At 37.9% G+C, this 16,415-nt stretch overlaps 1 long non-coding RNA gene across 2 annotated transcripts; it reads left to right on the top strand.

The window, feature by feature from the left end:
• Nucleotides 1-3,992: 3,992 nt before the first annotated feature.
• On the top strand, nt 3,993-15,938 carry LOC114092210 (uncharacterized). Of its 2 annotated transcripts, XR_011703983.1 has the most exons (4): nt 3,993-5,176; nt 5,635-5,708; nt 6,303-6,454; nt 7,678-15,938. It is a non-coding gene; the product is annotated as an uncharacterized lncRNA (long non-coding RNA). The 2 variants fall into 2 exon arrangements; XR_003582646.2 differs by lacking the exon at nt 7,678-15,938 and having other exon boundaries at nt 6,303-7,279.
• The last annotated feature ends 477 nt before the right edge of the window (nt 15,939-16,415 follow it).

The raw sequence follows: 16,415 nt of genomic DNA, 5'->3' as shown, positions 1-16,415 counted from the left end.
ACAGCAAAAATTGACTAAGACAGAAATGTATTCTTAGAAACATATTTCTTCTATGAAAAATCCTAAAATGTGGCTATTACAGGGACTAAAAAATGGCAACACAGATTTTGCCGTCATGAAACATTTGGCCCCACTCTTACCTGAAATAACCTGGAGAGTAGAAATGTACCCATTGAATTCATGTCCCTGAGCAAAGAGGTTTAGTGGAAAAATGCTAATAGTATAAATGGTTACTATTTCTATATTTGATAAGAGACAGGGCATAAACTCAGAATGTAACTGGCTAGCATGCATACAGAATTTAAAAATAATACAGAAAGCCCAAATTGTTCAGAGCTTTTGGGATATGAAAAGGAAACTAGATCTCATCTTTAAATAGTAGACAAGAAAATGAAGAAGTACTTGGAATTGGGAAGTCATTCTAGAACATGGCTTTGGGTGGAAGCCTAAGTCATCACCTTCTTTGCCAATCATAAAACAAAAGGCAATTCCTAGCAGATGGCTTTAAAGGAGCCTGAGGGCATGGACTCTCACAATCTTGGTACACCCAAAGTGGGGACAATTAAGAATAAAGAGGATTGTGGAACCTTTGTCATACAACAGTGTTTTGTATTCTCTATTGTTCCATGCGTCAATCTGTAACTATAGAACTGGGCTGGAGTGAATTTCCTGGTATGAAGCTTTCACAACACTTCCAGTTCTGTTGGCCCGACCATATTCATCTGTGAATTATCAGAAAGGACTCAGGAGACCCCATGTGTCCTGCTTTCCCTGATTCTTAAATTGTTCCCCACAAGTCATATTATCTCCAAAACTGTGTGCCACTAGTATAGATCTTCCTTGTCCATTTTTCTCTATGGCCTCTTCAGAAGTGAATGTTAAGGGCCATGTTCTCCTTGGGGGATGAACAGCTCCTGTAGTTCACTTACTTCCCAGGACCTCTTGGGTACCCAAAGTTTCAAACAATCAAAATATTTTAAAGTCCAGGATCTTAATTTCTTTAATTGTACCATTCCCTCAAAAACTCACTAGGCTTCTGATATATTTGCTTCCAGTATATACCATGGGGCAGTTGCCACAGTCAAATACTTTACAAAAGAAAATTCCCCAGCCTGAATTGTTTCTTCTTGCTCCTACTTATCATGTCGTCGTCGAACCTGTTGCTTCTGCAGGTTCGCATTTGTGGGGACTTATTTCCTTACGTGTTTGGTTGACTGTGATGCTCATTCTGCTTTGTGAAATCATCTGTTGGGATCACCCAAGGCATATGATGAGGGTACTTTGATCTTATTTTCCATATGCCAATGAGACATTTGCTCGGGAACCTCATATACTTGATTGCAAAGCGTATTACTTTTTAAAAAGACTATTTTAATAAACATGAACTGATGAAAAGAGATAATCAAGAAATTTCTTAACCATGTGAAAATTAAGAAAGACATTTCTTAGATCAAAGTGAAGACTTCTTACAAACCATTTAGCAATGAGTCAAAAGAAGGACAATTTACTCCTAGTCCTATGGAGCAAGAGAATTTTTCAGTGGGACTTGGAGGGTTTAAATGCCTTCATTATTATGAACAAAAAAGATTAGAAATAAAGGAATTCACATTTCATCTGTAGAAATTAAACCAAGGATAACACTGAACCAGAAGTCACCAAAGGAATTTAATAAAGTATATTAGCTATGATACATATAAAAACAGAATATTAACTAAAATCCAAGACATTAACCTAAGGTCAGTAGAAAACTTCAAAACGAAGATTGTAATCCTAAGAGTTACACATTGAAATATAGATATTTTTGACAACTTAGAAAATTAAAATTAGGTTTAATTAACAAATTCAATAGAAAACCAATAGGGAAAAATCATGGTTACAAAAATAACAGATAAATGCTTGATGTAGTAATGTACAAAAAGTTATTGAAAATTGATAAGTGACATAAAACCCAATACAAAATGGAAAGGGATATAAATAGAAAAAATTAGCAAGAAAAATGAAATAGATCAAGAGTATCTCAAAAGATGTTTAAATTCACTTGTAGAGGAAAAAAGCAGTAGTAACTCTTCACTTTATGAGATTTTGAAAGACATAACGTCTATTTGGGGAAGGGTATGAGGAATTAGAACAAAAACTAGTAATGAAGGAATTTTTTAAATTTACAAATTATATGCATACCTAACATAATCCAGTTACACTCCACTAAAATTTATTGAACTAAATAATGGACTTGATATTCGGTGAATAGTTACAATAGCAAATCAGATCTGAAAATGCAAAAACAATTCCATGTACAAGTAGCAATTATAAATTATCTACAAATGTAGGTACCCAGAAAAATTCAGGGAATATGTGAAACAACTATTAACATTTTCTTAAAAATTATAAAAACAAACCCTGAAAAAAAATGAAGGTAAATCATTCCCTTATTGAAACAATATAAAAACAGCAAGTTTTCACAAATTTGAACATAATGTAATTTCAAATCAGTTCTGGTAAGTTTTTGTTACCCTGGACAGGCTAGAACATCATCAAGATTTATAGGTGTGAAGAAGTAATTCAATTGCATTATTGATTATTTGAAGAGAATTCATTATTTCAAAAAAAATTATCAGAATTGAATTTTTAATAGTTAGACTTTTCATAAACTTTACTACTGTACTTTCTTAATAGTGTCTTCCACTTGCAGCCCTAGCTTGCTTTCTTCACAATGAAATTCCCCAAAGTTGTTATTATCTCTGATTTCTCACCTGCCATTCTCTCTTGAAGACAATCTAATTTGGTCCTCTTTCCCATCATCCCAAATAAAGTAGTGCTTGTCAAAATCACTGATAACTTCCGTGTTCCCAAGCCTGATGGCCAATTCTCGAGTTTGTTTATCTGTTAATTGTTACATCCCAAAAGAATATAAGTTCTTTGTTTTGTTCACTACTGTGTTCCTAAAATCTATCACAGTTCCCAGCATATAGTCAAGTACAAGCTAACTATTTCCTGAATGAATGCTTATTGACTGTCCTTTGTCATTTTCCATTGTATAATTTTGTCATTTTCTATTGTATAACCTCTCTTTAGTGGGGAAAGGAAGAATATTGAAATCTGTTCATAGGTCACATGATGGTTACTTACTAGTTATTGGTAATTTTTTTTAAAAGAGATGAACTTTAGACCCACTTTTTATTAAATATATAGTGAATAGGGTGAGTCAGTGAGAGTTTTTCTATATTCTTTGTTAACTCCAATCATTTCATAATTTGACTCTGGGCTAGGAGAAAGTCTTTTTGTCTCTGAGGATTCTAGTGTAGTATATTTCCTCATGGAAAATTTTATGATAAAGATCATCTAATATAAAGCTGTCTGTCATTCACTTTTCCTCCTTCCCTTTGAAACACTCAAGCTTTGTTTTTGCAAAGATTTGACTTTGTTGTTATTTCTCTTGTTATTTTCCACCAAGTCCTTCCTACCCAACAGTACTCCCTACCCCCACCTTGCTCTATTTTTTTATTGAGGTAGTGTTTTTGTTTGTTTTCTTGCTTATTTTCTGTGTCCCCCTCCCCCCACTAGAATACAAGCTCTATGAGTTATTTTGTGCTCATCATTGCCAAATTCATCATGTCTAGAAAAGTATCTCGCATGTTATTGGCTCATAGTGTGTGCATCTACTTAAATATCAGAAGTTATGTGTATCCAATAAGGGCTAAGATTAGGATACAGGTGCAAATTATCCAAAATTGCTTTCTTTGCATGGAAACACAACAAAAATTTCAGCTGTGCATCCATTAAGTATAGTTGCATGTATTACACATGCATTCTGTTCAATGGTGTTCATTTAAAAAAATGAAAGAAATTAATTTTTGTAGCTTTTCTGCCTTCTTTTGTTTAATCTATGGGATTTGTTCTAAATCCTTTCTGGAGGATCATGGATTATTTTTAATTTGGGGGCCCCCTTTGTTTTTTCACAGTAATGTTTCCTTTTTGTTTATTTACAAGGTATGCACAGAATGAATTCCGTAAGAGGAGCAATGTACATGTCTTAATGGGGAAAAGATGATTGGTGAGGATGCAGGTATGTTTGTGTAGTTCATGGTGGCTGTAGTTTTCTTAGTGAATTAAAGGGAGAATTATCACATGAATCTAGAGCATGGCTGGAAAAGATATGATGTTTTAGTAAACCAAAGACAAGATATGGTAGTCTTATGAAAACTTAAAAACCTTTAGACAATGTTAAATGCCAATTTAAGGTTTGTAACCACTAGTTCATAGTGAAAGCAGTCAATCCTGCCTTGTAGATTTTTTTCCCAGCAATGTACAGCTACCAATAAGAATAGATGCTGAGTTCATCCAAAGTTGAGGCATTTGTATGTTGGAGAGAAATCAAGATGAATAATATAAGCAAATGTACAGGAGAGATTTTGATGAACCAATCAAAACTGTGCAAGAAGAGTGTGGTAAAAGGGGACCAAGGGATGGTGAATAAATTTGGGGGGTTAATTGATTGACAGCTTGTTCAAGTCAAAACATTTTTCTTGGGCTGTGGGGTGCTTCAACAGATGAACTGTAAGTTTAAGAGGTAGTGGGTATAAGATACCTGAAATCATCAGAGGTTTAGAGTCAAGAAAGTATAAAGCCAGAGGAATTGTCTGAGTGAATGGTAAGATCTTGGAGGTTTCCCTTGATAGCCTATCAAATCATGCATGTCTTGACACCCCATCTTTCACTTCAGATGTGTCTTATGCTGCCTCATCTTAGTAAATTTGAGTCACTTGGGTCTTCTCTTAGTTCTTTCCTTTCTTGGAGCATTCACACTAGATGCTGGTTTTATTCTGTAAATTCCCATCTTAAAGACCTTCTATGATCTGCCTCCCTCACCCATATTCTACCCACACATTTTACATCTCTCCTTTCTTTGTCTCTCAATTTATGTTGTATCAAAAGCATGTTTTTCCACATCATATTATATTCCTCGATACTCATACCACATATCATTCTTCATTGTTATAATTATGTTTTAAATATTTTTAGACATTAATAGGCCTTTGTTTTGTTTATTTATTTACATGTGGTGCTGAGAATCAAACACAGTGCCTCGCACATGCTAGGAAAGCACTCTACCACTGAGCCACAACCCCAGCTCCATAATTATATTTTGCTTTAACACTTAACTGTAAACTCCACAAAGGTAAGAATCATATTTATTCTATTTGGCATTGTATTTCTACACTTTTAGTATACTGAAAGGGTATACTCTATGGGTGCTTAATGTAGAAGAATAAGCAAATGACAAAATGAACATAAATATGTGTATGTATGTACATATGTATATATAGTTTGTATGTTTCATATGTATGACTATACATATAGATTTATCATATATATGGACATATATATGATATTTGCCTCATTTTGTTGTAAACTTGCATATGATAGTTTTAATGTTGAAATTACTAGAGGGTCTGTCCTATATTATTATGGTGGCGAGAATTAATTTGTCTTATAAACTAGCTTTATGAGTTATAGAGTTTTCACCATTACACTATTTTTATATTAGATTCTGAAATAGAATGCTGATTTTCTGATCATTATTCCTTTCTTTCTTTCATTTTTTTACCACATTTTCTTTGACTTTTTTTTTCACAGACATTCCCCACTCCTCTGCTAGTAGTTCTAATCTCCGACAAAATAATCCAAACTACTGATGAGGATTCAAAGAGGTACCCATGGGATTATTGAATAAAAAATTTTATTTCATCCTAGCTTTTTGAGAAACTCCATTTTACAAGATAAGAAAAAGTTCTTATTAAAAATAATCACTGATATTAATTTAGCCATTATAAATTATGCTTCAAAGAACCCAACGTAAACCTGTAAATCTTCCGTCAGGGCTTTACCTCTAACATTGTCTCCTTTTATCATGTGGCAAATAATCCCCCAGCATTATAACATATTTCCTTTTGGATACCCTGAGAAAAATGGCTGAGCTCATATATATATCATCATTTAAATTTAATAAAAATCCAAACAGAATCAACTCCTAATTATTATTATTTTTTACATATAATGCTTGTATACTTACAAAATTATTGGACATAGACAAGGGATTCTATGAAGTAGTCAGTGATTCCATAAGTTGGTGCAGGTGATCTGGAGCTATGTGAAAGGGTGTTATAAGGCCATGGGGGTCTCACAGACACCCCAGACAGGAATATAGCTGCCTTCAGATGGGCAGAGGGATGGGAAGAGTCTTCTCTCCATCTTTCTTTTTCCTTTCTGAGTACTCACTTAATTTTTTGTTTTTCTTTGCACAGATTGTTCTGCTACACTGTTCAGATATAACAGGAGATGTGACAACTGGTCAGCTCCCAGGTTTGCATTTCTATTCAGGTGGAACCTCTTAGACCCAATCAAATTCTAAGGATGGGACTCTGGCCCTGGACAGACAAGGGTCAGTCAAACTTAGGTCAGTTTCTGTGACCAGAGACATAATGCCATGAAGTAATAATCTTTCGTGTCAGAATTCAGTCTGGTGATCTTGTGGGTCAGCTAGGTCAGTTCCTAGGGAGGAGCATCACTAAGTGGAAAATTTAATAGGTTTCCACTTACAAGACTAATACAAGTGGCTAAAAGGCTGTCTTTTTTAAAAAAATAGGCACAATTTATTATTTAATGCATACATTGATGATGGATTTATATTTAAAGGTAGAATAATGTTACTCTTCATCTTCAGAATTCTTCAACAAATTTACCATTCCTCTGTAACAATCTATAGGATAAATCTCAAACTTGTACCTTCCCTCACAGAAGAATCACTAAAATCTGGCTCTAGACTTCTAATCAGGTACAGTTTTGCATCCCTTCCTGATCCATCAGCCAAAATGAAGAATTTCTCCTTAATCTCAACTTCTTCTCCATGCCTTTGGTTATCTGTTTAGTTTGAAATCTCTTTCCCATCCAACATGGCGGCGGGCGGAGAGGCAGCGTTTTCAATACCCCCCCCCCCAGTGATGGGGTCATAAAGACGCATAGATAACGCTTAGATTCTACCAACGGAGATCTCCTAGCAAAATTCCACTGAAGAGAGACAGGCCGGGAGCTACTAGGATTTTTTTTTTTAATTTTTTATTGTTGGCTGTTCAAAACATTACATAGTTCTTGATATATCATATTTCACACTTTGATTCAAGTGGGTTATGCGCTCCCATTTTTACCCCATATACAGATTGCAGAATCACATCAGTTACACATCCATTGATTTACATATTGCCATACTAGTGTCTGTTGTGTTCTGCTGCCTTTCCTATCCTCTACTATCCCCCCTCCCCTCCCCTCCCCTCCCCTCTTCTCTCTCTGCCCCCTCTACTGACATTCATTTGTCCCCCTTGTATTATTTTTCCCTTTCCCCTCACTTCCTCTTGTATGTACTTTTGTATAACTTTGAGGGTCTCCTTCCATTTCCATGCAATTTCCCTTCTCTCTCCCTTTCCCTCCCACCTCTCATCTCTGTTTAATGTTAATCTTCTTCTCATGCTCTTCGACCCTACTCTGTTCTTAGTTACTCTCCTTATATCAAAGAAGACATTTGGCATTTGTTTTTTAGGGATTGGCTAGCTTCACTTAGCATAATCTGCTCTAATGCCATCCATTTCCCTGTAAATTCTATGCTTTTGTCATTTTTTAATGCAGAGTAATACTCCATTAAGCGACAGATTGTCCCAGACGAGCGAATCCCTGCCAGGAGACGCAGAGGTCCAGTTCCAGCCACAGTCTGTGCACCGGGGCACGGCTGCCAGCCCGTCCGCCAGCAGCAAATGTGACTGGGTCCCGCTAACCTCCGAGACGCAGCTTGGCAGGAAGAAGCCTTCATGAAATAGCGAGCTGGGAGCTGAAGCCAACCTGGGACGGACCAGTCCCACCCCTCCCTTGGGACACTCCAGCAAGGAGCCTGGGGCCCGCCATAGCAGAGAGGTGACGTCATCGGAGGTCGCCGATGGAATTCCTTCCCAGCAGAATCCACTTCAGCAGGTGTGTGACTCCCTCCCCATCCAGATACAAGCAGCCACAAACTTCATGGACCTCTCAGGGGTCGTGTCTGTAGGGTAGCAGAGGGGATCCCCGACCCCAACCCCCCATATCACCAGCGGTGACTCCCAAGGTCTTAGCCACCAGTTTACCACAGCACTGGGGCTTAAATGGGACACACGGTGGGGCTGCAAGTGTAACTAGATCTCTGGGGAACCGCTTCTGGTGAACAAGACCTGGCTGGCTGGCTGACAGGAGGAAGGGGGGTAAGGGCCGGAGAAGTGAAACGGCTCTGGACTGACAAGTCCGAGAGACTACCAGGAGACGCCTTACAGGAATTGCTAGGGGCAGGTAGAGAATAGAAGCTCCACTCGGAGGGCACAGCTCCGCCTACTGGAAGAGAAGAAAATGGATCTCTAAGACTTCAATATTTTTTTTTCTTTTTTCTTCTACTCTCTCTGTTCCTTTCTCCACTTTTCCTTCTCTCTTTCTTTCCCGTTTCAAGTTTTATTGTTCTTTTCATTCTCCTTTAATCTATGTCTCTCTTCTTCTTTCTTTTTAAGAGCACCTTCATTCCCCTACCCCCCAACTTTCATCCCAAGCATTACGTCTTCCATTACATGTAATTGTCTAAATGCAAATAGGTGAATGTCTCGAGGCTGTCTATAGGGCTCCTAAAGACCTAGCTACTACCAACACCTTGATCCAATTGCCTGTTAGTATCCACCTTCAGTAGAGCAATCTTCTAAAGTAGCCAAGACATACTAACCCTCGTACCATCATAGCACCTAACCTAAACATATAGTCCTAAGAACAAACAACAAATCACTATATGCATACAGGATCCAGAAGCCTTTTATGAATTGAATGAATCAGCTTTAAAGTACAATAAAGCCCAACTGCCGCAGTCCGGCTGCAGCAAAATAACCGGGGGGTGGGGGTGGGGTGACGAACAACTTGTGTAGACTGATACAGCAGGAGTAGGAGCTGTTTATTGTAGGACAGGAGCGATATTTATACATTTCACACAGCTTATCTAATTAACATACACTAGATACATCAGTCAACCAATAAGAAATCTCCACACTTAATGGCTCGCTGGCTCCACCTCACAAACCACTCCCTCTGGCATTTTGCCAGGCGCCATCCAGACTTGTTTACAGACTCTAACATTCGCTAGGCGCCATCCTGACTTGTTTACAGACTCTAACATTTCCCCCTTTTGTTTAATTTAAATAACGACCATAGTGGTTTTTACACAAACACCATAAATAATCTGCTACAAGCAGAAAGGGAGGATACAAATGTTACAATACCAAGCCAATTGATGGCTCCATGCAAGAAGCCCTTGGAAAAATTATACCAGCAATGACACGGTTTGCAAAGATACCGAGTTACAATCTGTTGTAGATTACAGTTTGTTGTCTCAGTCCAGGTAAAGCAGTGTCTCAATAGATTAACTCACAGTCCAGGTAAATCATAGTCCAGGTAAGTTCTGCAGGCAGCTAGCTTGATCCAAAGTCTCATCCGGTTTTCAGCAACACTGGAAATTTTTCCACCTTGGTCTTTACCGGCACTGGGACGAAGGCAGGAACTCTGGATGGCTAAAGAAAATCCTGTAGCATTCTACTAAGAAAACAACCTTCTGAACAATTTAGTACATTATCTCAAGGTTTTTTTTGCATTTGAAATAAGCATTAATAGTGCTCATTACTCATCAGCTTCCACATGTGGGAGAACCATTGTAGCTTAGTTATTGGCATTGAAAATGACCAAACATCAGGGACACCAGTAGCGTCTTCTGCTGGCTGTGGTGTCCTGGGCAGCCCCAGATGGCCCTGGGGAGAGTCCTGGTCTCAAACTGCTTCCAGACACAGGGAGCAAGAGCCTGCGAGACTGTGCCTCCAGGTCAGGTCTAGATTTGGGCTCGTGGCAGTGGAAGAGCCAGCTCCCCGGCCAGGAGGCGGGGAAGGGCCAGTTGCCGCCGCCTCTTGGAAAATCCTTGCTGCGCTGTGACCGGCTTGCACACTTGGCAGCCGCCTCTCCGCTTCACGCACCCTCCGGTAACGAAAAGTATTCAGTAATAGCCTTTTGCTGCAACTTTTTTCCTGATAATCCTTACTCCTCTGAATTTTCTTCTTTCTGACTAGAGTTCCCAGGCTTCCATCAACACATGCCCTAACTATTCTTGGTTCCACTGGGGTGTCTTCTTCCCTTAGTAATTTACTTCTCACCCCTTCCATATTTTCATCACAAAGACAATACAATACACTGAGACAAAACAAGACACAAACATACTGTATCGATCTTCTCCATTTTCTCGAAATGGCCATTTTTCCTCTCGCCCTATCTGCCTAGGGACGAGCAGATTGCTCCCGTCCTATCTATGGATGGGCAGCTTTTTTTTTTTCGTCACTTACCCCCGAGTATCCCGGGGCTCCCCGTAATGGGCCACCATCTGCCGCAGTCCAGCTGCAGCAGAATAACCGGGGGGTGACGAACAACTTGTGTAGATTGATACAGCAGGAGTGGAAGCCGTTTATTGCAGGACAGGAGCAGTATTTATACATTCCACACAGCTTATCTAATTAGCATAAACTAGATACATCAGTCAACCAATAAGGAATCTCCACACTTAATGGCTCGCTGGCTCCACTTCACAAACCACTCCCTCTGGCATTTTGCCAGGCGCCATCCAGACTTGTTTATAGACTCTAACATTTGCTAGGCGCCATCCTGACTTGTTTACAGACTCTAACACCCAACATTTCTAGACATAATCTCCCACCACAAAGGAGAGACAACAGAGATATACAAAGCCAAAACAAGTGTATAGGAGAAAGCAGTTACAAAGCAGTCAAACAGAGCTGGAAAGTAACGTGAACAACATGAAAAAACAAGGGAAAAAAGGACTACAAACAATGCAGGACAATTTAAATCTACAGGAGGACCTAGAAGCATCAGAAACATGGACAGGGAAAGAAATCAAGGCATACCTAACTCAGATGGAACGGAATATTAGAGAAGACATGAGACAGCAAGTCCAAGCATTGAAAGTATATTTTGAAAACGAACTAAACAAACAAATTCAAACTGCAAAGACCGAGCTTTACCAGGAGATAGAGATTTAAAAAAAAAAACCAAACAGTAATCCTAGAAATGCAAGAAACCATAAACCAGATTAAAAACTCTAATGAGAATATTACAAATAGACTAGATCAAGTAGAAGTCAGAGCATCAGATAATGAAGACAAAGTTTATCAACTTGAAAAGAATATAGTCAACACAGAAAAGATGCTTAAATCTCATGAGCAATCTATCCAAGAGATATGGGATCTCATAAAAAAACCAAATCTGAGAGTCATTGGGATAGAAGAAGGCACAGAGGATCAAACCAAAGGAATGGACAACTTATTAAATGAAATAATCCTAGAAAACTTCCCAGAGATGAAAGATGGGATGGATTGCCAAATCCTGGAAGCCTACAGGACCCCAAACATCCAAAACCATAATAGACCAACTCCAAAACATATAATTATGAAGATAGCTAACATACAGAACAAGGAGAGAATATTAAAAGCTACAAGAGAAAGGAGGCAGATTACATTCAGGGGTAAACCAATTAGGTTAACGACTGATTTTTCATCACAGACTTTGAAAGCGAGAAGATCCTGGAACAACGTGTTTCAAATGCTGAAAAATAATGGATTCCAACCAAGAATACTGTATCCAGCAAAATTAAGCTTCAGATTTGACAATGAAATTAAAATCTTTCACGATAAACAAAAGCTAAAAGAATTCGCAGCCAGAAAACCAGCACTGCAAAGCATTTTGAGCAAAATACTACAAGAAGAGGAATTGAAAAATAGTGCCCAAAACTAACAGTGGGAGGTATCTCAGTAAAGGGGGAGAAAAATAACCAAAGAGGAAAAACTAGCAAAACTAAAATAAATAAATAAATAAACATGGCTGGAAGTACAAACCATATTTCAATTGTAACCTTAAATGTTAATGGCTTAAATTCACTAATCAAGAGACATAGGCTAGTAACCTGGATCAAAAAAACAAATCCAACAATATGCTGCCTTCAGGAGACTCATATGATAGGAAAAGACATACACAGGCTGAAGGTGAAAGGTTGGGAAAAATCATACCACTCACATGGCCCTCGGAAGCAAGCAGGAGTGGCCATACTCATATCGAATAAAATCAACTTCAAACCTAAGTTAATCAAAAGGGATAAACAAGGACACTATATACTGTTAAAAGGAACCATCCACCATCAAGACATAACAATTATCAATTTGTATGCACCAAACAATGGTGCTGCAACGTTCATAAAACAAACTCTCCTCAAGAGTCAAATAGACCACAACACAATAATTATGGGGGACTTCAACACACCGCTCTCGCCATTGGACAGATCCTCTAGACAAAAGCTGAACAAAGAAACTATAAAACTCAATAACGCAATCAATAACCTAGACTTAACCGACATATATAGAATATATCAACCATCATCAAGTGGATACACATTCTTCTCAGCAGCACATGGATCCTACTCAAAGATAGACCATATATTATGCCATAGGGCGACTCTCAGTAAATATAAAGGTGTGGAGATAATACCATGCACCATATCTGATCATAATGGAATGAAACTGGAAATCAATGATAAAAGAAGGAAGGAAAAATCATACATCACATGGAAAATGAACAATATGTTACTGAATGATCAATGGGTTACAGAAGACATAAAGGAGGAGATAAAAAAAATTCTTAGAGACAAATGACAATACAGACACAACATACCGGAATCTATGGGACACAATGAAAGCAGTTTTAAGAGGGAAATTCATTTCTTGGAGTTCTTTCCTCAAAAAAAGAAAAAACCAACAAATAAATGAACTCACACTACACCTCAAAAACCTAGAAAAGGAAGAGCAAAACAACAGCAAATGTAGTAGAAGACAAGAAATAATTAAAATTAGAGCAGAAATCAACGAAATTGAAACAAAAAAAACCATTGAAAAAATTGAAAAAACTAAAAGTTGGTTCTTTGAAAAAATAAATAAGATTGACAGGCCCTTAGCCATGCTAACGAAGAGAAGAAGATAGAGAACTCAAATTACTAACATACGGGATGAAAAAGGCAATATCACAACAGACACTACAGAAATACAGAAGATAATTAGAAAGTATTTTGAAACCCTATATTCCAATAAAATAGAAGATATCGATAAATTTCTTAAGTCATACGATCTACCCAGATTGAGTCAGGAAGACACACACAATTTAAACAGACCAATAACAAAAGAAGAAATAGAAGAAGCCATCAAAAGACTACCAACCAAAAAAAGCCCTGGACCGGATGGGTATACAGCGGAGTTCTACAAAACCTTTAAAGAAGAATTAATACCAATACTTTTCAAGCTATTTCAAGAAATAGAAAAAGAAGGAGTTCTTCCAAATTCATTCTATGAGGCCAACATCACCCTGATCCTGAAACCAGACAAAGACACTTCAAAGAAAGAAAACTACAGACCAATATCTCTAATGAACTTGGATGCAAAAATTCTCAGTAAAATCCTGGCGAATCGAATACAAAAGCATATCAAAAAAATTGTGCATCATGATCAAGTAGGATTCATCCCTGGGATGCAAGGCTGGTTCAATATACGGAAATCAATAAATGTAATCCACCACATCAATAGACTTAAAGACAAGAATCATATGATCATCTCGATAGATGCAGAAAAAGCATTCGACAAAGTACAGCATCCCTTTATGTTCAAAACACTAGAAAAACTAGGGATAACAGGAACTTACCTCAACATGGTAAAAGCTATGTATGCTAAACTTCAGGCTAGCATCATCCTAAATGGAGAAAAACTGAAGGCATTTCCTCTAAAATCTGGAACAAGACAGGGATGCCCTCTATCACCACTTCTATTCAATTTAGTTCTTGAAATACTAGCCAGAGCAATTAGACAGACAAAAGAAATTAAAGGCATAAAAATAGGAAAAGAAGAACTTAAATTATTGCTATTTGCGGGTGACATGATAATATATTTAACAGACCCAAAAGGGTCTACAAAGAAACTGCTAGAGTTAATAAATGAATTCAGCAAAGTGGCAGGATATAAAATCAACACGCATAAATCAAAGGCATTCCTGTATATCAGCAACAAAACTTCTGAAATGGAAATGAGGAAAACCACTCCATTCACAATATCCTCAAAGAAAATAAGATACTTGGGAATCAACCTAACAAAAGAGGTGAAAGATTTATACAATGAAAACTACAGAACCCTAAAGAGAGAGAGAGAAGAAGATCTTAGAAGATGGAAAAATGTACCCTGTTCATGGATAGGCAGAACTAACATCATCAAAATGGCGATATTACCCAAAGTTCTCTACAGGTTTAATGCGATACCAATCAAAATCCCAACGGCATTTCTTGTAGAAATAGATAAAGCAATCATGAAATTCATATGGAAAAACAAAAGACCCAGAATAGCAAAAGCAATTCTAAGCAGGAAGTGTGAATCTGGAGGTATAGCGATAGCAGAGTTCAAACTGTACTACAAAGCAATAGTAACAAAAACAGCGTGGTACTGGTACCAAAACAGGCAGGTGGCCCAATGGTACAGAATAGAGGACACAGAAACCAACCCACAAAAGTGCAACTTTCTTATATTTGATAAAGGGGCTAAAAGCATGCAATGGAGGAAGGATAGCATCTTCAACAAATGGTGCTGGGAAAATTGGAAATCCATATGCAACAAAATGAAACTGAATCCCTTTCTCTCGCCATGCACAAAAGTTAACTCAAAATGGATCAAGGACCTAGATATCAAATCAGAGACACTGTGTCTGATAGAAGAAAAAGTTGGCTACAATCTACATACTGTGGGGTCGGGCTCCAAATTCCTTAATAGGACGCCCATAGCCCAAGAGTTAATAACAAGAATAAACAAATGGGACTTACTTAAACTAAAAAGTTTTTTCTCAGCAAGAGAAACAATAAGAGAGGTAAATAGAGAGCCTACATCATGGGAACAAATTTTTACCCCTCACACTTCAGATAGAGCCCTAATACCCAGAATATACAAAGAACTCAAAAAATTAAACAATAAGATAACAAATAACCCAATCAACAAATGGGCCAAGGACCTGAACAGACACTTCACAGAGGAGGACATACAATCAATCAACAAGCACATGAAAAAATGCTCACCATCTCTAGCAGTCAGAGAAATGCAAATCAAAACCACCCTAAGATACCATCTCACTCCAGTAAGATTGGCAGCCATTATGAAGTCAAACAACAATAAGTGTTGGCGAGGATGTGGGGGAAAGGATACACTTGTACACTGCTGGTGGGACTGAAAATTGGTGAGGCCAATTTGGAAAGCGGTATGGAGATTCCTGGGAAAGCTGGGAATGGATCCACCATTTGACCCAGCTATCGCCCTTCTCAGACTATTCCCTGAGGATCTTAAAAGAGCGTACTATAGGGATACTGCCACATCAATGATCATAGCGGCACAATTCACAATAGCTAGACTGTGGAACCAACCTAGATGCCCTTCAATAGATGAATGGATAAAAAAAAATGTGGCATCTATACACAATGGAGTATTACGCAGCACTAAAAAATGACAAAATCATAGAATTTGCAGGGAAATGGATGGCATTAGAACAGATTATGCTAAGCGAAGCTAGCCAATCCTTAAAAAACAAATGCCAAATATCTTCTTTGATATAAAGAGAACAACTAAGAACAGAACAGGGAGGAAGAGCATGAGGAAAAGATTAACATTAAACAGAGACGAGTGGGGGGAGAGAAAGGGAGAGAGAAGGGAAAGCATATGGAAATGGTAGGAGACCCTCAATGTTACACAAAATTACATATAAGAGGTTGTGAGGGGAAAGGGGGGGGGGAAACAAGGGAGAGAATTAAACAACAGCAGATGAGGTAGAGAGGGAAGATGAGAGGGGAGGGGAGGGGGGATAGTAGGGAATAGGAAAGGCAGCAAAATACAACAGTCACTAATATGGCATTATGTAAAAATTGTGAATGTGTAACTGATGTGATTCTGCAATTTGTATTTGGGGTAAAAATGGTAATTCATAACTCACTTGAATCAAATGTATGAAAGATGATATGTCATGAGCTTTGTAATGTTTTGAACAACCAATAAAAAAAAGAAAAAAAAAGAAAAGCAAGCAATGAAAAAAAAAAAGAAATCTCTTTCACTTTCCTATACTAACATGCCCAAATCTTATCCATTTTCTGCCGCAGTCTGGCTGGGCACAAAAATCACGAGCCACCACACAGCTTGTAGATTCAAAGAGCAACTCTTTATTCCCGAACTCACACCAGCCGTCTACAATCA

The sequence above is a fragment of the Marmota flaviventris genome, chromosome 12 (assembly GCF_047511675.1).
Source record: "Marmota flaviventris isolate mMarFla1 chromosome 12, mMarFla1.hap1, whole genome shotgun sequence".
NCBI classification, from domain to species: Eukaryota; Metazoa; Chordata; class Mammalia; order Rodentia; family Sciuridae; genus Marmota; species Marmota flaviventris.
Note: the sequence above shows the minus strand (reverse complement) of the source record. Positions and strands in the feature narration are given on the sequence as shown.